General features: G+C 37.1%; 1 long non-coding RNA gene across 1 annotated transcript; it reads right to left on the reverse strand.

Moving 5' to 3' along the window:
- Positions 1-22,072: 22,072 nt before the first annotated feature.
- LOC139125510 (uncharacterized) lies at positions 22,073-24,615 on the reverse strand. Its single transcript, XR_011550252.1, has 2 exons — positions 24,028-24,615; positions 22,073-22,996 (listed from the first exon to the last, which is right to left on the reverse strand). It is a non-coding gene; the product is annotated as an uncharacterized lncRNA (long non-coding RNA).
- Between the last annotated feature and the right edge of the window lie 631 nt (positions 24,616-25,246).

Genomic DNA, 25,246 nt, shown 5'->3' on the forward strand with positions numbered 1-25,246 from the left:
TTAGTCTGCTTGATGTGCTAAATACGTTCAAACTTGATAAAACTAAATGTATTTTAATGGGAGATTTTAATATAGATGCCAGAACACATACAACTAATGTTAATTCCTATTTTACATCTCTTGAATGCCTTGGTTTTCACCAGTTGATTTCTACACCTACCAGAGTGACCAGCTCATCTGAAACATAATTGACCAGATCTACACCAATATTATACAGTATCCAATTCATGCCGGTACTTTGATTACAGATATTTCTGACCATTTTCCAGTTTTTATTGTCATAGAAAACAACTCAACAAATCTTTCAAAAAAGCATAAAGTCTCATATAGAAATCACAAATTCTACAAATCTATTCGCTTCTGTGAAGATCTCAATCATGCTCCGTGGGATCGAGTTTATAACTGTAAGGATGAAATAAAGCATATAATAATTTTCAGAGTGTTTTCGATGAATTGTGCAATAGACATGCTCCCATTAATGTACAAATTCGCAGTACAAAGAAAAACCGGAAACCATGGGTCACTAAGGCAATTAAAAAATAAATTAATACAAAACACAAATTGCAAAGTAAAGTGCTCAAATCAAACTTTGATGTCATTGTAGTTGATAGGTATAAAAAACTTAGAAATGTGTTGTCTACTGTTCTTAGAAAAGCTATACAAATGTATAACAACAGTGTTTTAAAGGAAACAAGGGTAACGCCAATGTAATTTGGAAAACTATCAAGCAAGTCCCAGAAGTCATGAGGAAAAGGCTAAAAGGGACCTTGCCAGACAGCCTACGAGTACTGACAAAAGGAATGCATAATGCATTGTCAGCAAAACCTGACATTGTAAATGCATTCAATAACCATTTCGTCAATATTGGACTTGACCTTGCCAGCAAAATCAATTCTCCTTTTATTTATTTATTTATTTGTCATTCATATACAGGCCGATATTTCAGTGTCCAACACTGTTCTTCCAATATCTCCTGTCATGCAAGATGTACAAATCAAAAAACCACAACAATTAAGAGAAAATTTACACCAACAGATAAAAATGAAAAAACAACACAATAAAACAAGAACAAATAACTTACATAAAAGCACCAAAACACAAACACACACACAAAATCACTCACTCAAAAAACTCACTCACTCACTCACTCACTCACTCACACTCACACAAAGTTAAAAGTGTACAACCTTAAGCTTATATTTAAAGGTCGCCAAAAAACTTTAATAGTTACCTCACTGAACCCACAGCACATTCCTTTTTTATGTCCTCCACTACACAATCTGAAGTTCATAACATCATTTACACCCTGAATCAAAAAAAGGCTATGGCCATGACAAAATGCCAGCCAGAATTATAATTATTAGGGCAGCTATAATATCAAAACCCTTGGCATATATATATTCAATATGTCATTTTAGACTGCAATTTTTCCCCAATGTCTAAAAGTAGTCAAAGTCACAACAGATGATCCCGGAAATTATAGACCTATATCAGTATTGCCCCTGTTAAGTAAGATTCAAGAAAAAAATTGTCAATGTACGCTCAATTTAGTAAATAGAAATAAAGAATATTTTATATGAGCATCAATATGGATTTCGTCATAAATACATCACAAAACTTTCCATTGTAAATCTAATCAATTATCTTATCAAACAACTTGATAATGGCAAAGTTACACTTGGCATTTTCCCTGACTTCTCTAAGGCTTCTGATACAATCAATCATGAAATTCCTCTTTCTAAGCTTGCTCACTATGGTATTCAAGGTTTTCCTTTACTTTAGTTTAGAAATTACTCTTACAATAGATCCCAACTAGTCTCTGTCAATAATAATACCTAATCATACCTTAATGTTACATGTGGAGTACCACAAGGATCTGTCCTTAGACCTTACCTATTTTTACTATTTATCAATGACATTGCCCGTTCCTCCACATACTTCAATTTTAGATTGTTTGCTGACGATACCATCTATTTCATACGTTCCTGCTAACCAAGTTAATATAAATTTGAATACTGTCGACATTCACCTCAATACTGTAGTTGACTGGTGCAGGGCTAACAAACGTATTGTAAATCACCTCAAAAAAATTATTTGTCTTCAGAAATCATACCAAAACATTTCCTTGAATGGTACTCTACACATCAATAATACAGTTATCAATGAGGCTGAAGTGACATCATTTGTAGGTATTCACATGGACAGACATCTCAATGGTCAAAGCACATCGAAATAATTAATTCCTTTATCAGAAAAAAAGGTTGGCATCCTATTAAGACAGTTTTTTACTACGCAATTCCTTATTCTTCTTTACAAAACTTTCATCCTACCTCACATCACTTATAGTCTTGAAGTTTTTGGTTCAACATATCCCTCACGTCTCAATTTCGCAAAAAATGCAGTCAAAGCTATAACTTTCAGTGACTTTACAGCAAACTCAGCTACTCTGTTCGAACAACTAAATAATTTCGATATATACAAATTAAGTAAACTACAAATCAGTACATTCATGTATGATCTTATAAATAATAACTTGCCACACAGTCTTACAACATAATGTCAGTTCGCTTCTCATTGCTACAGTACTCGTCATAAAATTAATGGTAACCTTTATGTCCCAAGTGTCAACACTTCCTTGGGTAAATTCTCGATATCATATACAGGCTGCATCTATTGGAATACCTAACAAAATTAAAACAAAAACTAGTAGAAGTTCGTTCAGACACTCCCTTTCAAGTCTCCTCATACACGGTTAATGTTTTAAGTGATGAAAAGTTATATTCAACTTTACAAATATGTATATCATATATAAATATATATATATATATATATATATATATATATATATTTCTCTATACATTTTTTACGTATTTTCTACTTACTCGTTATGTATTTATTTAGTTATGTAATTGTTTATTTATGTAGTTCAGGTAGTTGTTCTTATTCACTTTGTTAGTTACTTAGCACTTTCAAGTCTACTCTTACATGATTGGTGTTTATAAGTGATGAAAAGTTATATTCAACGTTACATATATGTGTATCATATCTTTATATATATATATATATATTATATATATATATATATATATATATATATATATACATATTTTCTCTACACGTTGTGTTTTTTTACGTATTTCTACTTACTCGTTATGTATATATAGATTATTATTATTATTATTATTATTATTATTATTATTATTATTATTATTATTATTATTATTATTATTATTATTATTATTATTACAAGTTTAGGGGCTATAAGTATTATATTGAAATCTAATAACAATTATTGAAGCTGTGGGAATTCTGAAAAAAAGGAAAAAGGTGTTGTTTATTTTAATTTTGTCAATAGGGGTGACTTCTAATTGTCGTACGTATATTCTCTCCGCCCAGTCAGATAGGTGTTTCTTTTGACATCACTACCCTTATGAATATTCATATACTTGCAAAAACCAACAGTCGTTGTCTCTGGCAGCGCGCGCTCACAGCTGCTGAGCTGCACAGCGTAGCCTTTGATCGCATGCCCATCGTGGCAGTCGTGGGCGCCCACAAACAAGGCACAGCGACTGTGGAGAGTCTATGCCAGTAGAATGTTAAATGTATTTTCAGCGTGGCATTTGTAGTTGTGGCGAAAACCATAAACCCTCTCCCTGTGCCTTACGTTGTTGGGTTTTATTTTGTTCATGTGCATTTACTGTAAGCGATCGAGGAAGTTTTGGGATGGAAATAGAGCAAAAGCATGAGTTTTTCCACGAAATCTGTGCTGCAAATATAACTTCACGCATGCGCACTCGTTTGCCAGTGTAGTCTGCCAATATGCGCGTGAATGTGTCGTCTGTACACTACGTCTCGTGCTATAATCTTGTCGTTGAGCTTTGCATGTTGACAGAAACTGGAATTACTGCAGAGAATACTTTTCAGGAGATCACAAGTGAGTCCCTAAGGTAACAAGTAGGACGTTTAGGAAATCCTTTCAGAAAGTTCACGCCGCCTGTGGCCATTTTGTGGAGTATAAGCTTATACGAACCTGGACAGGAGCGACGGTGTACGGTATTTCTACTGTAATATTGCCAGATAATATGCGATGGAATTTTGCGTTTCACGTCGTTCAATCATTCAGATGGAAATGCCGGCCTTGTCCAAACTTTGAAAAAATCAGGGTGACAGACTTTGGCTAACTCTTGTATAACAATGACGTAATTTAATGAGAAGACCTTTGTATTCGAGCTCGGCAACATTTTTTTATTTGAGAACTCTGATCATGACGGATTCACTGAAACGGTGAGTATTCAACAACTTTTTCCTATGTCCATGTAGCACTTGTGCAAAAAATAAGCGAGTCCACAGGCCTTTGGCGAATCAATAAATGCATTTTTCACCAAGCTGAAAGGTTGAAAGATGCGTCCGTCACTTTGGGACGAGCTAGATAAATGCAGTCAAACCCAGCTGGGCGTAGAAATTTGCCATAGTATGACTTTGTTCTGGAGACGACCGGCCGTGCGGTGGAACTTTGCAACAAAGTTTCTACATCTGAACTGGCGTACTTGAATGACAGGCACAGGAAACGATGTCCAATGAAAATGCATTCTCGTTGCATTTTGATGATAATGTATCAATCACAATGACACGGAAATTATGCCTCCTCCCAACAGAAGGGCCAAGGTCTATTTTTAGCCCTGCTACAGTATATCTCAGTGCTGAAAATGCCATATTGTTGTCATGTTGTCATGGCGACTTTTAAAATTTGCATACAACTGTGAGAGTGAAACGGGTTGTTTATAGGTCACAAAACTTTTGAGTCCCACTGTCGTCCATTACACCTGTTCCCTTGGGCATTAAAGGTGTGCAAGTATACACATCAAAAGACTAGAAAATTCACTTCATGGGCAGAACCTTGAGTGTGATTTTTTTTGGTGAGCTCCCATAGCCATATGTATATATGGCAATGGAAGCTATTCTTATAGGCTAGGAAAATGTCTGTATGTCTGTATGTCTGTATGTCTGTATGTCTGTCCGTCAACATCAAAAACTCCAAAACCGCTGCACATTCATCTTGATATTTGATGTGTACATGGATGATGGGCTGTAGATGAGATTTTGTTCAAATGAAGTTGTCATTGCCAAAAATATGCAAATTAGTGCCAAAAAAGGCGTTTTTGGTAAAAAATCTCCTTCTTCATAACCGCTGGTCAGACAGCTTTGATATTTGGTATACAGGTCCCTAGGGATAACCCAACTTGGATTTGTTCAAATTGTGATGAAATATGCAAATCTGTATTTTTAAGGAATTTTTTTGTCATTTTGGGTCAAAAATTTATTTCATCAAAACCGCTTGTCTGACAGCTTTGATATTTGGTACACAGGTCCCTAGGGATAGCCCAACTTGGATTTGTTCAAATTGTAATGAAATAAGCCAATCTGTATTTTTAAGGAATTTTTTTGTCATTTTGGTCAAAAATTTATTTCATCAAAACCGCTCGTCTGACAGCTTTGATATTTGGTATACAGGTTCCTACAGATAAACTAAATATGATATACAGAATATATGATGAAATCTGCAATTTTGTATTTTTGGTGCAATTTTTGCCATTTTTGGTCAAAAAATGTGTTTCTCAAAAACTACTTGTCTGATGCCTTTGATATTTGGTATACAGGTTCCTGGGGGTTCTCTTAGTGTGATATAGTGAAATTTGATGAAATCTTCAATTTTTGTATTTTTGGGTCAGTTTTTTGCCGTTTTTGGTCAAAATTTTGTTTCTCAAAAGTTACTCATGTGATAGCTTTGATATTTGGTATACATTTTTATACATAATTATGATGAAATCATCAATTTTGTATTTTTGCAGCTAATTTTGCCATTTTAGGTCAGGCCATCCTGAAATGAGCTATCAAAGATCTCAACCTTCTTCATCAATACATATGTCACAAAACGTTGCTCTCTTCATAACACAGCAGAGCTCTGTCGACCATTGGGTCGTTTGTTAGCTCCCATAGCCATATGTATATATGTTTACAAGGTTACATTTTATTGAAAATCTCAATAGCCACTGAGCAGATTAGATGAAAAATTAGCATGTAAGTACTTTGGGCTGACCTGAAATGATTGTGCACATCTTGGGTCAGTATCATGGACTTGCTATTTTTCATGAATTTTTTTGTAATTTTCTCCCATTTTTGGTCAAAAAATCTTCTTCTCTGAAACCACAAGTCTGATTGATTTGAAACTTGGTATGGAAGTGCATAGGAGTGACCTTTCTCAAATCTGGGCAAATCGTGGTGAAATTTGCATATTTGCATTTTTTGGCTATTTTTTTCATTTTTGATCAAAATTTTTTTTTAACTCTGAAACCACACGTCCGATTGAGTTGAAACTTAGTGTAGAGGTTTTTACGGGTGACGTCAGTAAGATTTGATCAAATTCTGGTGAAATTTGTATAATTTTATTTTATTGGGGAATTGTTTCTATTTGTGATAAAAAATCTTTTAGCTTGATTTTAGCTTGTTTTGATAACTATATTGAGCGACCAGTGACATTGTCACTATTTTTTGTGGTGTGCTAACCAGAAAAACCCTCATTATCAATTTTTTACATCAATCAATAGTTCTTAAATAGGAATTAGGGAAAAAGTAACATTTCAATCCCGAATTGGTTACCATGGCAACTCGAAACATTAAAATAAGTCTGTTTTTTGTGTTGTCTGACTCGAACTCCCCCACTAGATAATTTTCATAACAATCAAAGTAACTTTTCATGGAATATTAGAAAAACTGGAATTTTCAACCCCTAAAATGGTTACCATGGAAACATGGGCAGTGAAATCGATATCATATTTGGTCTTTTCGACCCAAAATACCCCTATGGTGAAGTTTTCATGGAAATTGAACCTATTATTATTCGCATTATTATTTCTATATAATACTTATATTAATTATTATTACAAGTTTAGGGGCTATAAGTATTATATAGAAATCTAATAACAGTTCATTGAAGCTGTGTTGGAATTCTGAAAAAGATGTGTTGTTTATTTTAATTTTGTCAATGGGGTGACTTCCAATTGTCGTACGTGCAGCGCAGAATTATGCACCATACTGTTCGGAGAGAGGGGGATATCATTAACCCAAGGGGTAATGCTTGTCGGAAAAGTGACATTAAGCAGTTTAAGCGATACCATATCATGGATACACGTTCAATCAGTTCAATTTAATTTTGTTTTTAGTTTTCTTCCATCAAAACTCACGACTATGAAAAAGATTTCCAACATAAATTAACAATCTCTCTCTCTATCTCTCTCTCTCTCTCTGTGCAGTGAAATTTCTTTTCTGCGACCACCGAACCTCGTAAGCGTCATATTGGCATTGCAGAATAAACATTTTTTTGCATCTCGCATGTTTCGCCCCGCCAGAGTAGTCTGGCAGGGCATGCGATTTGCGTTCTTCACTGTTGGAACACGCGCAATTCACGTGCACGCCCTTCAGAGAGCATGCGCAATTGAGTCTATGTGCGCGTGTCAGTAATGCTCGTGCTATCGTGTCGTTGAACAGTTGAATGTTGACAGAAACTGGAATTACTGCAGAGAATACTTTTCAGATATCACATGTGAGTGTTAAGGTACCAAGTAGGACGTTTAGGAAATTTTTTCAGAAAGTTTAAGCCACCTGTGGCTATCGTGTGGAGTATAAGCTTGTAAGCTTACGTAACTGCAGCGTATTTATACTGTAGGCCCTACATATTGCCGGAACATAAGCTTATGCGATGGAAGTTTGTGTTTCACGTCGTTCAATCATTCAGATGGAAATGCCGCCCTTCTCCAAACTTCGAAAAAAACAGGGTGACAGACTTTGGAATGCTAACTCTTGTATAAAATGACGTAATTTAATGAGAAGACATTTGTATTCGAGCACGGCTACAGTTTTGGATTCGAGAACTCTCATCATGGCGGATTCACTGAAACAGTCAGTTATATTCTCAACAATCCAGAGGGTGAGTCGAACTTTTTCCTATGTCCATGTAGCACTTGTGCAAAATTAAGCGAATCCACAGGCCTTTGGCGAATCAATAAATGCGTTTTTCACCAAGCTGAAAGGTGGACAGATTAATTTAATTATGTTTGTGCATGTCAATAGTTTGATATGACTATCGCCTTTTACAATAATACTGGCTATTCCATTGAGCATTGTGCTACAGGTCAAAATCTTATTCCCCAGGTTGACGTTGATATACATATGTAGAGATTTTTATAGAAACTATTCCATAGCTATTTACATTTCTTTATCACTTTTTGCGGTTTTGCGGTTTCCTGTTTTTTGTTAGCCGATTAGCTGGCACACGCCAAAACGACTTATCTTTGCAGTTTTCTATAATTGTGAGTTGGCACACGACAAAACGATTATAGTCTATTGCGTTCGTATATTTCTGGGCACGTTTATTCTCACTGTTTACCTCCGGTTGGTTAGCAACAGCAGTTTAATTGACAGCCGACTGTTTATATTTAGGGTAAATTGTTGCAATAAGTGTTCCTACGACGTTCGCACAACTGAGGGCCCTATACTATGTCAAGTAGGGCAGTATTAAACGTGAAACATTTATCTTGTAATATTTCCCCTTGCTTGGCTTGCTGGATTTAAAAACAGTGTTTAAAGGTATACAGGCATCATGTTCAAATTTACCCGTTGCTACCATGGAAAGGGATCTAGCTAATCATAGAGTTTATGGGGTCACGCCAGGTCACACTAAAATAATGCACCACTACATGGTCATAATTTTACTATAGTTTAACAATAAGAATTATTTGTCTTCATTATTCTTCCTGGAATGAGGCAAAGAAATTATTAATTGTTAATCCATAAAATAAATAATAACCAGTGAATCATGTGTTAAATAAAAAAACTGTGCGCTACTGTTACTGCGTGTGATAAATAATGGTACATTGGGTGCTAAGGGGAATTGGGTTCATAAAATTTGAGATACTAGTAGAATAAATTTTATCACAAATTAATTTGAAGGCATAAACTTGATTCGATGAATGCATAATAAGTTAGTAATATACTATATAACACTAATTTGAGATGACTGCATGAAACAAAATTAAAAATGCTTGAAAAATTATTTCTGGTCCATATAAAATTAATTCTAACACACTAAAATCAACGGAAAACATAATTTTGACCAGAATGGCCTAAATATACATTATCTTTATTATTATACACCTGCGTCTGCAATCTATGGAGTTTTCTTCGTACAGTAAATTTCAGTATCAGAGGACGCAGAGTCGAATAACTTTGACGCGGAGTACAATAACTTATTGTTATTGGACGGTATTTGACCTTTGACCTCAAAACACCATTACGTCAATGCGGGGAAATACTTCTAAACATTCGGTACTCACAAAGTTAGTAGTGGTGAATCAAAAGCCTGTGAATTCGGGTGAAATTATGCTGCCGACCTACAATTTCTAACACGTAAGCTTACACTGCGCTGCGCGGGTTTGAAATTTCGTTTTGTGCGCTTAGCGGACGCTCTTAACGCGTTCTCAGTTTGCTCGCGATCGCTCAGTGCAGTGCGGGACGGGCATCCCAAAAAAAGCTTTAATTTTGATTTTTCGAGGTAAAATTGATTAAAAATGTGTATAATAATGAGGTTATTCCCAAAATACCGGGATTTATGTCCGAGTGCATTTTTAATAGGAATTAGTGAAAAAGTAACATTTTCGATGCCAAAATAGTTTCCATGGCAACTTGAAACATTAAAATAAGTCTGGTTTTTGTGTTCTCTGACCCGAACTACCCCACTAGACAATTTTCATATCAATCAAAGTAACTTTTCATGGCATATTAGAAAAATTGAAATTTTCAACCCCTGGAATGGTTACCATGGAACATGGGGCAGTCAAATTGATAACATATTTGGTCTTTTCGACCAAAAATACCCTAATGGTGAAATTTTCTTGGAAACTGAACCTATTATTATTCGCGTTATTATTTCTATATAATACTTATATTAATTATATTAATTATTATTATTACAAGTTTAGGGGCTATAAGTATTATATATAAATCTATTAAAAGTTCATTGAAGCTGCGGGAATTCTGAAAAAGAGGTGTTCGAATGCAGGCCCATCGTGGCAGTCTTGGAGCGACTGTAGAGAGTCTATGCCAGTGTATTTGCTGCAAATATACCTTCACGCATGCGCACACGTTTGCCAGTGCAGTCTGCCAATATGAGCATGCGCAATTATGTTTACCTGCTCGTGAATGTGTAGTCTGTACACTACGTCTCATGCTATAATCATGTCGTTGAGCTTTGCATGTTGACAGAAACTGGATTTACTGCAGATACCTTTAAGGACATCACAAGTGAGTCCCTGAGGTAACAAGTAGGATGTTTAGGAAATCCTTTCAGAAAGTTCACGCCGCCTATGGCCATTTTGTGGAGTATAAGCTTATACGTACCTGGAGCGATGGTATACAGTATTTCTACTGTACACATTGCCAGATAATATGCGATGGAATTTTGCGTCTCACGTCGTTCAATCATTCGGATGGAAATGCCGGCCTTCTCCAAACTTTGAAAAAAAATCAGGGTGACAGACTTTGGAATGCTAACTCTTGTATAACAATGACGTTGAAGACATTTGTATTCGAGCTCGGCAACATTTTTTGATTTGAGAACTCTCATCATGGCGGATTCACTGAAAGAGTGAGTATTCAACAACTTTTTCCTATGTCCATGTAGCACTTGTGCAAAAATAAGCGAGTCCACAGGCCTTTGGCGAATCAATAAATGCGTTTTTCACCAAGCTGAAAGGTTGAAAGATGCGTCCGTCACTTTGGGACGAGCTAGATAAATGCAGTCAAACCCAGCTGGCATAGAAATTTGCCATAGTATGACTTTGTTCTGGAGACGACCGGCCGTGTGGTGGAACTTTGCAACAAAGTTTCCATATCTGAACTGACGTACTTGAATGACAGGCACAGGAAACGATGGCCAATAAAAACGCATTCTCGTTGCAATTTGATAATAATGTATCGATCACAATGACACAGAAATTATGACTCCTCCCAACAGAAGGGTCCTGGTCTATTTTTAGCTCTGCTACAGTATGTCTCAGTGCTGAAAAGGCCATATTGTTGTCATGTTGTCATGGCGACTTTTAAAATTTGCATACAACTGTGAGAGTGAAACGGTTGTTTATAGGTCACAAAACCTTTGAGTCCCACTGTCGTCCATTACACCTGTTTCCTTGGGCATTAAAGGTGTGCAAGTATACACATCAAAAGACTAGAAAATTCACTTCATGGGCAGAACCTTGTAAAATAGCCCTTTCTTGTCTGGTTAACGTAAAAGATACCCCTGATCTAAAATATGCATGGGCTACAGCCAGTGTCACCGGGCTACCAACTTCAGATATGGTTGCCCAAGTGGACTACCAGGGAAGAAAAAGTTAATTTCGAGCCCTTGGCAATATTAAACATGAAACATTAACTTGTAATACTTCCCCTTGTCTTGGCCTGCTGGGTTAAAAAAAGTGTTTAAAGGAATACAGGGACCATGTTCAAATTTAGCCATTGCTACCATGGAAAGGGAAGATCTAGCTAATCATCAGAATCATAGAGTTTATGGGGTCAAGCCAATTCTGACAAAAAATAATGCACCACTATATGGCCATAATTTTACTTTAGTTAAACAATCAGAAATAATTTGTCTTTATTATTCTTCCAAAAATGAGGCAAAGAAATCAAAATAAATTATTATAAAATGAACATTATTATACGTCGTTAATTATAAATCCATAATATAAATAAGTACCAGTGAATTATGTTTAAATAAAACAAAAAAAAAACTGCGCTACTGTTACTGCTTGTGATAAATATAATGGTACATTGGGTGATAAGGAGGATTGGGTTCGGATATTAGTAGAATAATTTCAGCACATAGAATTAATTTGAAGGCGTAAACTTAATTCGATAAATACAAATTAAGTTAGTAATATACTATATCACACTTGTTTGGGATGACTGCATAAAACATCATTAAAATGCTTGAAAAATTATTTCTGGTCTATGTAAATTAATTCTAACACACTCAAATTAACGGAAAACATAATTTTGACCAAAATGGCTCCAATATACATTATCTTTATTATTCTTTCTATAATGAAGGCAAAGAAATTACAATTATTATTATTATAGAACAAATGTTAAAAGTTGTTACTTAGAAAACTGTGGTTACCGAAATGGTTACTATGGCAACATAAAACAAAACTGAACATGGAGTCCATGCTGTTATAAATACACTTAGGAGAACATTTGCATAGTAACTGGGATTACTTTTAATATACTTAGGAAAACAATTGGAATTTTAAAACGCAAATAGGTTACTATGGAAATAAACACAGGGACGTAAAAATGGATATCATATTTTGTCTTTCTAACCCGAAATAACCCTTTGGTATAATATTTCTGTTGATTACTGGATTTTTACACTGGATATTTGGTCTTTCTAACCCAAAATGTCCCTTTGATGTAACACATTCTGTTGATTCCTCAATTTTAGATGGAATCTTTGAAAAACTGGTAATTCTTACTTCTGAATGGTTGCCATTGAAACATCTAACATTAAAATGAGTGTGATTTTTTTTGGTGTGCAAACCAGAAAAAAACCTTATTATCAATTTTCACATCAATCAATAGTTCTTTAATAGGAATTAGGGAAAAGTAACATTTTCAATCAAAGAATAGTTACCATGGCAACTCAAAACATTAAAATAAGTCTGGTTTTTGTGTTCTCTGACCCAAACTCCCCCCGCTAGATAATTTTCATATCAATCAAAGTAACGTTTCTTTGGATATTAGAAAAACTGAAAATTTCAACCCCTAAAACGGTTACCATTGAAACATGGGCAGTGAAATCGATATCATATTGGTCTTTTCGACCCAAAATACCCTTGGGTGAAATTTTAAAGGAAATTGAACCTATTATTATTCGCATTATTATTTCTATATAATACTTATATTAATTATTATTATTATTATTATTACAAGTTTAGGGGCTATAAGTATTATATAGAAATCTAATAACAGTTCATTGAAGCTGTGGGAATTCTGAAAAAAAAAGGTGTTGTTTATTTTAATTTTGTCAATAGGGGTGACTTCTAATTGTCGTACGTATATCATGTTTGCCAAGTTAGATAGGTGTTTATTTTGACATCACTACCCTTATGAATATTGTATCCGTTTGGGCTTCAGCTTTTATTCCCGTCAACAGTCGCAAGAAATTGTCAGCAATGACGGCACAGTGGTAGCGTCTGTCCCGCCGACTCTGACTTACAGACTTACGGATCTTGGTCACACGAAAGGCGTCCAATCTGCCCAGCCGTCAATTTGTCAGTCTTAAGGCGTCAGCTGACCTACCAGTGATGGTACTAGGCACCATGGATGCAGTTTAGGGAGACAAAACGGCAGCCAGATAGCTGGGTCAAACACAACGTCTTTATTCGACTAGAACACAATGTGGTCTGCTCAAGCACATGAAAGCGCGTACCTTTTCATGTTGCTAAGCAAGTACAGATTTCGAACCAAAGGTATCAAAGTTTCTATAGGAAATGTTTAAGTACAGCCATGGGGGCGCTATTTAATGTCCGTGAACAGCTCTGTCACATTCCCCCTTCCAAGGCCTCCAACTCTACTGAAGGAGAGCTTGATATAGTCCTATGATCAAAGTCTTTAACACATGTCATTACGTGAAGAAAACCTGTAAGAGAAGGTAAATTGTATAGAAACGCACAAAAACAATAACACAAACTTGAATAAAATTCATCAAATGTCAATAACATAATGTCCTGTATCATATCAACAGTTAATGAATGGCCAATATCCATCCATATTGCTGTAAAGGGCGCCGTTTTCTTCTGGGATACTCCTTCCTACCATCTGTAGTTTGTGGCTTAACAGCCACATCTGCTGAAATGTCTATTGGTCCAGTGTCCAAGATGGTGTCCTCTGACACTTCCGATGGTATTGGTGAGTGTCTTAAGGTCTCATTTGGGCATAACTTCTCCTTGGAAGGATTAATTTCAGGAGGATTCACCACATCCAGCTCCTCAAACTTAGTTAACTTGGGCGTCACAGAAGTTTCGCCATCACCTTTATCAGGAACATGTACCTGGTCAGCAGCCTTGTCCTGTTTACTTGGTTCTTGTCGTAATCCCTCAACATCTGTCAGTGGTTGCAGTTCATCGCCTGGCTTGTTCAGAAAGTTCTTTTCACCATCGGGCAACCGGATTCTGTGTAGCCATCCATCCAGCAGTTGACCTGTGTAACGTTTCAATTTTTCAAAGTGGACTACCTTGAACTTCAACTTAGGACTTTGTTGGAGGCGGTAGACAAGATCAGTCACCCTAGACACTACCATATATGGTCCCTCGTAGGTTTGTTGTAGTTTTGGACTTACCCCTTTCTTGCACCTCTCTTCACGGAACCGGACACACAAAATCTCCTGGTTGATAGCTCTTTCTCATGGCATTCTGGTCGTAGTACCATTTCTGCTTTCTGCTACTTAGTTTCAATCTTTCTCTGGCTCTTGAATGGGCATTCTGCATTCTCCGACGTAGTTGTATTGCATAGTCGGTAGACAGCCCTTCAATTTCCATCGGGGATGTCATTTCAAACATTAGATCTACAGGCATAGTGGTCTCTCGTCCAAGCATAAGAATATTTGGCGTCTCTCCGATTGAAGCATGTACTGATGAACGGTACGCCATGGTAGCCACTGTTAAATGCTCGTCCCAGTCTTTCTGGTGTAGCATCGGGTCCATCAGAGTCTTGATGGTTGCCACCAGAATTTTATTATACATCTTTATCATGCCATCACTTTGCGGGTGTCTAGGTGTTGTAAACGTCCGATCAATCTCCATCAACTTGCAAACCTCAGCAAACAGAACAGAGATAATTACCCTCTATCACTATGGACCTCATATGGTAAGCCGAATCTACAGAAAAAACTCGTTAACCAGAACTCTAGCAACTGTAGTGGCTGCCTCATTTGGAATGACAAACGTCTCCATCCACTTCGTAAAATAGTCGCCAATTACGAGGATCTTACGATTTCCATTCTGTGACTCTGAAATGGCCCTACAACATCCAGGGCAATTCTCTCCAATGGCCCGCCTACCATATGGGTCTACATAGGTCCTTTTACCTTTGATCAGGTGCTCTGTTTCGAGCACATGTGTTACACATCCGCAACCATGCTCTCACATCCATTGTCAAACCCCACCAGTGATATCTCTACCGTATTTACTTATACTCTTATCTATTCCGAGGTGACTGCCTGTCCGAGAAGAATGGAGACTGTTTATAATTGCCTCGCGATAGGCCCTAGGCAGTATCAGTTGCCAATGATTAGAACCTCTGTCAGGTGACTCCCACATACGATAAAGTAATCCCTGGTGGATTGCTAATTGATCAAACATTGACCAAAACTTTTAGTGGCAGGAGAATGAGGTGAAATGTCATTCCAATCAGGACGAACATCAGAATTTTCCTTGGCTGGCAATATAACTGCGATTTCAGGGTTAATAAGTTGTGATTTTCTGACCTCCTCCTTACTCCCACAGGATCAAAGGAGAGATGTTCTACTCTTTTTACAGTAGCTTCACTAATCTGAGACTGTTCAGGTTTGTCATCTTTCATGCGATCATGGGATAGTGGGTCCCTAGTTTGATTTGGCTCTACAGTTATTCCCCCTGACTCCTCACAGGTGTTCATAGACAATGCTTTGCTTAGGGTTTGTGGCAGGAATTCCCTTGCCTCAGCATTGAGAAACGTACCAACAATCGTGTCGATGACATGGTATCAGCAGAGCATGGAACGGATATATCAACAACCTTCAAAAAATGACTCATTCCACATTGTTTACAGTTGTTTGTTAGGTACCTTGACAATGCATCGGTATTTAAGTGCTTTCCACAGGGTCTACGAAAAACATGGTAATTAAACTGACCTAACATTTCTAGCCAATGTGCAATTTGCTCTTCGGATGACTTTAAATTTAGAAGCCATGTCAATGATGCATGATCAGTTCTCGAGGTGAAGTATCATCCCAACAAATAATGCCTAAAATATTTCATGTAATAAATGACAGCCAACATCTCCTTCTGTGTCACACAACAGCTCTTTTCAGGTTTCGTCAATACTCGTCCTGCATAGCTTAAAGTTCCATTAGCTGTATCTTCTTGCGATTTTTTTGTTAGTTTTGATGAAATGATCACTGGCTCATGTTGAATAGCCTGTGAAATAACAGAGAATCCCATATTATTCGGAAACATTACGTGCCCTACAACTAAATAACATGTGATTTTACAACGAAAATTTCAAGTTTTGTCCGGACAGAAATACAAACTCTGTTGACACGCGAATTGCAACATAGGCATTCTTCTGCACCTGCGGGAGCCATTTACAGCAATTTCAAAATAAATATTCATTACTTATGCCCGGTACTTACATCATAGTCCATTGTCCGAGCACGTTGCGTAGCCAAATGTCTGGCAATCCACGACGCAATGTTGTTTTGGTCCGGCAATAAACGTGACCTTGTACATCTGGTGTGATCACGGCGTCACCATATCTGCGTTCTCCCAACCAGCACACTGAGCACGCCAGACGTCAACAAACGAGCTCGGAAGGGCAACACGTTTGAACAAAAATTAGCAGTTTTATGTGGCTATAACATCACTAATCATGTTTGTTTCTTCGTAAAACAACATTTTGCAACAAATATGAGCCTCCAACATGGAATTTTCCAAGGTAAAAAATGGTCAAAAGTTACAAATAATGGCCCTTTAATGGTCTTTCTGTTCCATCCTGTATTTGACTGAGTACAGCACCTATGCCTTGCCCACTAGCATCAGTGTCAAGGATGAATTCACCCTGCTCAGAAGGAAATGCCAATACTGGCGCAGTGACTAACTTTTCCTTCAAGGAAACAAATGCTTTCTGGTAAGCATCTGACCAAAGAAAGACTGAATTCTTCTTGGTCAAGTTGTGTAATGATTTTGCAACATCAGCGTAGTTTTTAATAAAACGCCTCTAGTAGGATTTTAATCCTACAAACCTCTGTACGTCAGTAACACTTTCAAGTACTGGCCAGCATTTGATTACATTGACCTTTGCAGGATCAGTAGATACACCTTCTTTATTTACCCTGTGGCCAAGAATTTCAACATCCATTGCAAACAAAACACACTTCCTCGGTTTTAATTTAAGATTGGCCTCCCTCAAGCGATCAAACCCTTACACAATCTTTGCAGTTCCTCTTCAGACGACTTGTCAAATACAATTATGTCATCCAAATATAAAATAGGATTTCCCATTGCGTGCCTGCGAATATCTTCTCCATCAGTCTCTCAAACACACTAGGTCCATTACAAAGGCCAAATGGGAGAACATTCCAATGATACAGACCATTCCATGTAACAAAAGCAGTTTTGTCCTTTGAGCTTTCCTCAAGCTCCACTTGCCAATACTTACTGTGTAAGTCTAGGGTTGAAAACTATACAGCACCATGTAGGGCATCAAGAGAATCATTAATCCTGGGAATCGGGTACACATCTTTTATTGAGACAGAGTTTAGTTTGCGATAGTCAATGCATAGGCGTTGTGATCCATCCTTTTTACCCACAAGCACACATGGGGCAGCCCATGGACTGACTGACTCCTTAAAAAGACCCCTCTCCAACAGACCCTTGACCTGCCTATCAATCTCATCTCATTTCAAAATAGGTGTACGGTAAGGTGCTTGTCTAATAGATGCCACATTACCCGTAACAATCTTGTGTTGAATGATGTTTGTACAACCAATATCATGGTCACTACTACTGAATACGTCCTGATACTCTTTTAACATTTTTGCCACCTTTACCTGTTGATACTGATTAAGGTGTTTGCAGCTATGTTTATACAGTTCCGTCAAGTGCTCAAGCACATGTTGACTTTCATTATTGATCACCTTACAATCATCCTTAACATGAAGGATATCAGAAAATGCTGGTTCAGATGGAGCAGATTTATCTCACTACCCTTTCCACTTTCTACTCTTAGCAATCCAATAACTTCCCCAGAATGCATTTTTACTGGTGCTTCACTAACATTGAACACTCTAACTGGTAGGCAAGATTCCCTAGGGTTGACTAGGGTCTTACAGGCAACAATTCCTTTCTCCAACAATGCAGTCATTTTAACCGGCTCAACAACAGCAAGTACCTTGGTTCATTTACTGTACCTGAGGTATCTCGGACTTCAAAACAGGTAGAATGTATGACAGACATGCGGGTCTTGACTGCAGAGTCAGCCCCTTCAGTGTAACCAGCTTGACCCCTGCCAGGTTTACGGGACATACGGGTAGGAATAATCATTTCACATCCTGGTGGAATCTCAGTTGCCCTCTTAACAACTAACCAACAAATAAATGGTTTCGCCACCCTCAAATGACAGTCAAATGTATCCTCCCCGATTATGAGTTTCCCATTTTTAGTGTCAATAAGACAATTGATTAAGGACAGAAAACTCATACCCAAGATTCCAGCATGTGATAGTGTTGCCACAAGGACAGGGGCAATTGCCTCATGCTCTCCAATACGTACACTCATATCTGCAATACCATGAACATTCAAAGGGGTACCATCTGCCTGTCTCACTACAGAAAAATAATCACAATCATACCAATCCGTAATCCAATAACACTAGGTCAAAACCCGTAAGACAAAAGTTGTGAACATAGGACACAAAACAGCACAGAACAGACAGCTAATAGACGATACACAAACAAATTCAAATTCATGAAAGACCTCTCGAGGGTCTATGGTTTTAAATAAAAAAAACTGTGGTTACCGAAATGGTTACTATGGCAACATAAAACAAAACTGAACATGGAGTTCATGCTGTTATAAATACACTTAGGAGAACATTTGCATAGTAACTGGGGTTACTTTTAATATACTTAGGAAACAATTGGAATTTTAAAACGCAAATAGGTTACTATGGAATCACAGGCCAGTAAATGGATATCATATTTTGTCTTCCTAACCCGAAATAACCCTTTGGTATAATATTTCTGTTGATTACTGGATTTTTACACGGATATTTTGTCTTGAAACCCAACCCAAAATCTCCCTTTGATATAACACATTCTGTTGATTCCTGGATTTTAGATGGAATCTTTGAAAAACTGGTAATTTTTACTCCTGAATGGTTGCATGGAAACATCTAACATTAAAATGAATGTGATTTTTTTTGGTGTGCTAGCCAGAAAAAATCATATTATCTTTTTTTACATCAATCAATAGTTCTTTAATAGGAATTAGGGAAAAAGTAACATTTTCAATCCGAGAATAGTTACCATGGCAACTCAAACATTAAAATAAGTCTTGTTTTTGTGTTCTCTGACCCGAACTCCCCCGCTAGATAATTTCTATATCAATCAAATTAACTTTTCATGGGATATTAGAAAAACTGAAACTTTCAACCCCTAAAATGGTTACCATTGAAACATGGGGCAGTGAAATCGATATCATATTTGGTCTTTTCGACCCAAAATACCCTTGTGGTGAAATTTTCACGGAAATTGAACCTATTATTATTCGCATTATTATTTCTATATAATACTTATATTAATTATTATTATTATTACAAGTTTAGGGGCTATAAGTATTATATAGAAATCTAATAACAATTCATTTAAGATGTGGGAATTCTGAAAAAAAAGGTGTTGTTTTTTTAATTTTGTCAATAGGGGTGACTTCTAATTGTCGTACGTATATCCTGTTTGCCAAGTTAGATAGGTGTTTATTTTGACATCACTACCCTTATGAATATTGTAACCGTTTGGGCTTCAGCTTTTATTCCCATCAACGGTCGCAAGAAATTGTCAGCAATGATGGCACAGTGGTAGCGTCTGGTCCCGCCGACTCTGACTTACAGACTTACGGATCTTGGTCACACGAAAGGCCAGTTAATTTGTAAGCTTTGAAACTGTGCTACTCATGCTTCTGAAAACTGAAAGCAATCCAGCAAGTTCGTCCTGATTCACTGACCTGAGGATTATTATAAACATCAACATGCAGTACAGGTAGCTACACTGACTCTGTACTCAGTGAAGTCATCATATTATTTAAGACAATGCACAAGATCTGCAAGAATCATCAGTCTGTAATTTGATAATAATTTTGATAACAATCAACTCCAATGTGTCATGTTCACTCAAAGTTCCACAAAAGTTCCACATTAAAAGTCACCAAATAATGAAAATAACTAAGCTCATGTTAACACTGATTTATCTAGCGTCAGCGTTCCGTCATATGATACATTGATCTAGACCAAACAGACGTAGAATCAATGGAATCATTTTTTTTCCAAAACTCTAAATTCCCTCTAACATTGTGTTTCTTTATCTTTTAGGATTTGAGAATCTTCTGCTTGAACAAAGGGGTCCTGGCAACAGCCAGGGCTTACCGAAGGGATGTGTTGGCATGAACGAGGATGCAGACCTGAATAAGTGTAACAGACATGCTGCGTACAGGCAGTTTATTCTGTGGCAGATTTGGACAATACACAGGATTTAACCCTGGGAGATTGCCCTAAGTTTAATTGGTTGTTACATTTGATGTTATTCTGTCATTGATTATATTGTACACTTAAACCATAGGAGATAGCCTATGTGTCCGTCCCCAGGGGTGGGTACGTGTTTTGTTGTATTGCTAATAAAGGTTTATTCTACCAAACTTTGGTGTTTTGGTCTTGCACTGCCCTTGACAATCTTGCGTAAACGTTTTATCAGCATGCTGCATCTATTATCTGACCAGTTTGATTGCCTAATTCGCCAAACCAAGCAAGGTGGTAATTTAGTTTATTATCTGATGAGTTTGAGTGCCTAATTGCCAAAGTAAGCAAGGGTAAATTACTAATCTGTGGACGCTGTCACCAGTTATCACCGGATTACTTTGACAAAGTCAACAACGAGCGCACCAGCAAGGTATAACTGAAGAAAGGGGTGAAACTCTCAAAACCAATGTCCAGATGTGGTCCGTAAAACTAGTGGACACTTTATATTCATTTATTCGGAAACAATCAGGTGGCAAAACAAACTTGAATATTTATTTGTAAATGAACAGGTCCGAAAGGAGGACTTCCGAGGAATGCGTGGTATGTGTTCAACCATCTCTGCTGCCTCCATGGTTCAACACACCTTGCTAACGTATCGGAGGTCTGTTTATACTCTTCCAGCTGGCCCGGCAAAAACCACGTTGGTCGACGTGCCTAACACCGCAACGAACTGAATCAGACTTCATGCACTGCGTGAAAAGCTAAAATACAGAGTGTATTGACCGTGTATTTTGGTTGTATTTGTTGCAAATTCAGACAGATACAGGTAAATACCGCCATGTATTTATGGTAAATACAGGAAAATACAGCCTGTATTTACCTGTATATGCACTGTTGATACATGGTAAATACATCTCCTGTATTTACCTATATTCACTGTAAATAAAGGGCTACATTTGCCTGTATTTACGTGTATTTCTAGCCAATGTGCTGGCAGCGCTTCCTGTTTATTTTTCAGGATTTACATAAATTCAGGTTAATACAGTTCTGTATTTATATACAAATGTTACCATATATGGCATCTGTAATTATCATATTTGGTTTGAGCTTCTCAAACATTAGAATGCTGGCAGTGAACAATACTGAATTTTCACGGAATAATTTTAGCCACTAAATCAATGAAAGCCCACCGAGAGGCGTGTACTAATCTACAAGGCAAATTATTTCATTTCAACAGTAACTTAGGACAGTAACTGAGTTACTGCTACAAATAAAAACATTGCATCCGATTATAAACTTGAGGATCACTGTTGTGATTTGATATTTAAATCATGTGAGGGTAAGAAGGACTCATCTGGGTAAAAAGTTGTCTATATATCTATAGACCTTTTACCAACATGATGACATGATATTTTCGCCAGAAGTAGTGTCACTTATCACACGCACACTCAACAAATATTTTACACAGCAAATATTTACAAAGAAAAATTAAAATTTTATTTCAAAACTAGAATTCAATCAGAGTTTTAAAAAATAAATACATAAAGGAGTAAAAAGAACCACTAGAACTGTAAACAATATTTCAGAACAGTTGCATGTTGCACAGATATTGGAATTACTGCACTGGCCTTTGGGAAATTCTCTAATCGAGTATAGCACATGTTCTTTTTTGTTTGGAAAGAAAACAAGCTATGTTGCGGCTAACAGAGCCCCTTTGTGATATTGGCATGCATTACAACTCATCAATGGGGATAAACATATATCAGAAGATAACTTACTCAGATCACCGGTGGCAACCTGCGTGCAAAATTTCAAAGGAACCAAGTTGAGTTGCAGTTTCTCAGAAGATATTTGTTTCATTAAAAAGGCACAAATTGCCCCCAAAATACAATTACATGCAAACTTCACCACAAGTTAATAAAATCCTACTAGATTGTTTTGGCTTCAGGAACCTTCCTACTAAATTTCAAAGCAAATGAACAAGTTGTTTAAGAGAAAATTTCATGTATACCAAAGTTCACAACAAGTTGTTTTAAGATATGTTAACTGTGGAGGGCCATGATATAATCAGCGTTTGAAAAAATTGAGTCAACAATGGTAGTGAATCTGGGTAATCATAATGCGTTGATAAGATGAGATCTGCTGCGTATTTCCTCACTGTTTTCAGATGCAATGAGTAGAATGACTGCCTTCCTCTTAGAATTTTAAAATACACTTTTTCTTTTAGACAGGCATCTAATGTACATGAACGTTCATTCAACGGGTTTGCTCTTCAAGCAGGAGACCTCAAGATGACAAATCCACCCTCCTCTTTTGCATTTTACATCAGTTCAGGAGTAATCCCGTCAAGAGTCATGTTGTCGTCATTCAGAAGCACACGATGATTCGTCTTCATGGCCTGCAAGACAAAATAAATTGAAAACAGATTAGTAAAAAGGGTAACTAATCACAGAGGCAGTAAATGAATAAATAAGAGATAAGGGTCACTGCGTTATTGAATAACAGTGTTATTTATATTTGTGTTCGCAATTATCTATGAAAATTGTGTGATATTTTTATCTCTTGATTCTTCATTTTCAGCTTTTTAACATTGCTGAAAAAGATGTTATTATTTGCTATAAAACAATACTGCATTAACATTGGCTCAAGGAATTGTGTGAATCTTTCAGCGCTAAAGCATCAGCTTGACTTTCTTGTCACTGAAAGGAAACCCAAATTTTTAGAAGTTTGGAAAGGTTTGGTCAGGTGTGAAAAGTCTGCTCCCAAGGAATTACTGATAGCAAAGTGGCTTATTTGCATAACAATGTAGTTATTATAGTAGTGGCCATCGCTGAATGGCAACTGAGTGAATGGAGATGCATATGCCTCTAAGAATGCTACCAAAACGACCCCCAAAATTGAATAGGGCTCTTCCCATCATGAAATCACAATACATAGAACATAAATTTGAGATGTAAGAATTAAGAGTCTGGTCATATTAATCCAAAATCCTCGCAACATATTTATACAATGACTGCACTTTGAGAGGAAAACAAAAGACAGAAACGCCTAGTCTTCTCAAGACTTCAGTTTTTACGATCCCTGACCTTTTCAAGTCGGGGTTTCACAAACGGTAGAACGTAAACCATCCATGTTACTTTGTCATTTTAGGGCTTATGCGTGTACATTTGTCTGCAAGGCATTTACACTCTTCCCTGGGTCTGATGCAGGGCATGGCATGAAAAGGTCACATTAGCATAAAGCCTTTATAAAGGGCTTTGGAACGGAGAGCTAGTAATTGGTGTACATTTGCAACAGTCAGGACTATTGGTGAATGAAAACATATTAAAATGTTAGATACTTGTACCTGATAAAGATATTTCTATAAAGAGCTATAAAAGAAAAAGTATCGAAAACACTAGGACAAGTTGAGAGGACAACGATACATACCTGGATTACACAACGGCTGTCCAGCTGATGTTGTATAACTATGATTGCGGCGATTTAGGTACTTGTCGACATGTCGCTGTTGTTGAAAAGTTTGCTCTCTTCCGTCCAAGTTCCGAAAATGGGTTGTGTAGTTTAATCATGGTTAAACTGGGGTTGAACGGAGAATAACTTGAATAAAACGTGTTGCTTGTCGATCTGGACGGCTCGTAACTGCATGACAACCCACTCCAGGGACCAGGTACAGCAAAGTCATCAAGGTGGCGCTTTACTGTTTACGACCCCCTAAGTGCTCAAATATTCACAGGAAGAATTTGCTTAGAAGTTATTATTATTTATGTTCAATTATGACAAAATGCAATTTCTGTCACTCTTGTTAGACAAAAAATATTACACAATGCACCATATATTTGTGATTCGCCAGATTAATTAAGGGACAGGTTCGACTTCATCTACGAGGAGCAGGCTAGGGGGATCAATTTTTATATACAGACTTGCCTGTGCCTATCCCGTCCGTCTATTTACAGATTCACTGACTCGTTCTAGCTCTTTGAGTCAATCGATAAAAGTATTTTCATCTTCAATATGCCGTGTTAATTGACCAATTTAGTATCCTAAATTACTGTGGCGGGTTCCTTGCGAACGTATACGGACGTGTCCCATGCAATAAACCGGAAAGCTGACGAGATCTTTGGCAAAACAACCAAGTGTCGGCCTGAGTATGGAATTAGTAAGAGCTGTTACTAATTCCATGGCCTGAGTGAGTAATACGGAGGCGGCTAGACCTTCATACTGACTGAGGACTAAGTATTCACTCACGGAACGGAGATGTCAAGGAAAGACGAGTTTACTTTTCAGAAAAAATGAAACGTTTATTCTCGATATATTAGTCAATAAATTGAAATATTTTCGTTCCCTGTTGATGAAATCATAGACAGTCTAACGTCTCCGGACGGCCGACTGTGATTAGATATTTGACACATGCTTGATAAAAAGGATTTTTATCTACAATATTATATTCTTATTTGACCGAAATAATATCCAGCCTACTGTCATTAGTTCCTTTAACATTACAAAGACGTAGCCCATGCCCAAAAGTTGAAAGTTGGCGAGATGTTTTTCGAAGCGGCGAAGAAATGTATTTGTAAGCACGACAGCGCCCAACCAGGTCGATCTACTATGTGTGAGCACAGACAAGGAGAAGTGTCTGTGCGTGAAAGAG

The sequence above is a fragment of the Ptychodera flava genome, assembly GCF_041260155.1.
Source record: "Ptychodera flava strain L36383 chromosome 3 unlocalized genomic scaffold, AS_Pfla_20210202 Scaffold_25__1_contigs__length_14229661_pilon, whole genome shotgun sequence".
In the NCBI taxonomy this organism is placed as follows: domain Eukaryota; kingdom Metazoa; phylum Hemichordata; class Enteropneusta; family Ptychoderidae; genus Ptychodera; species Ptychodera flava.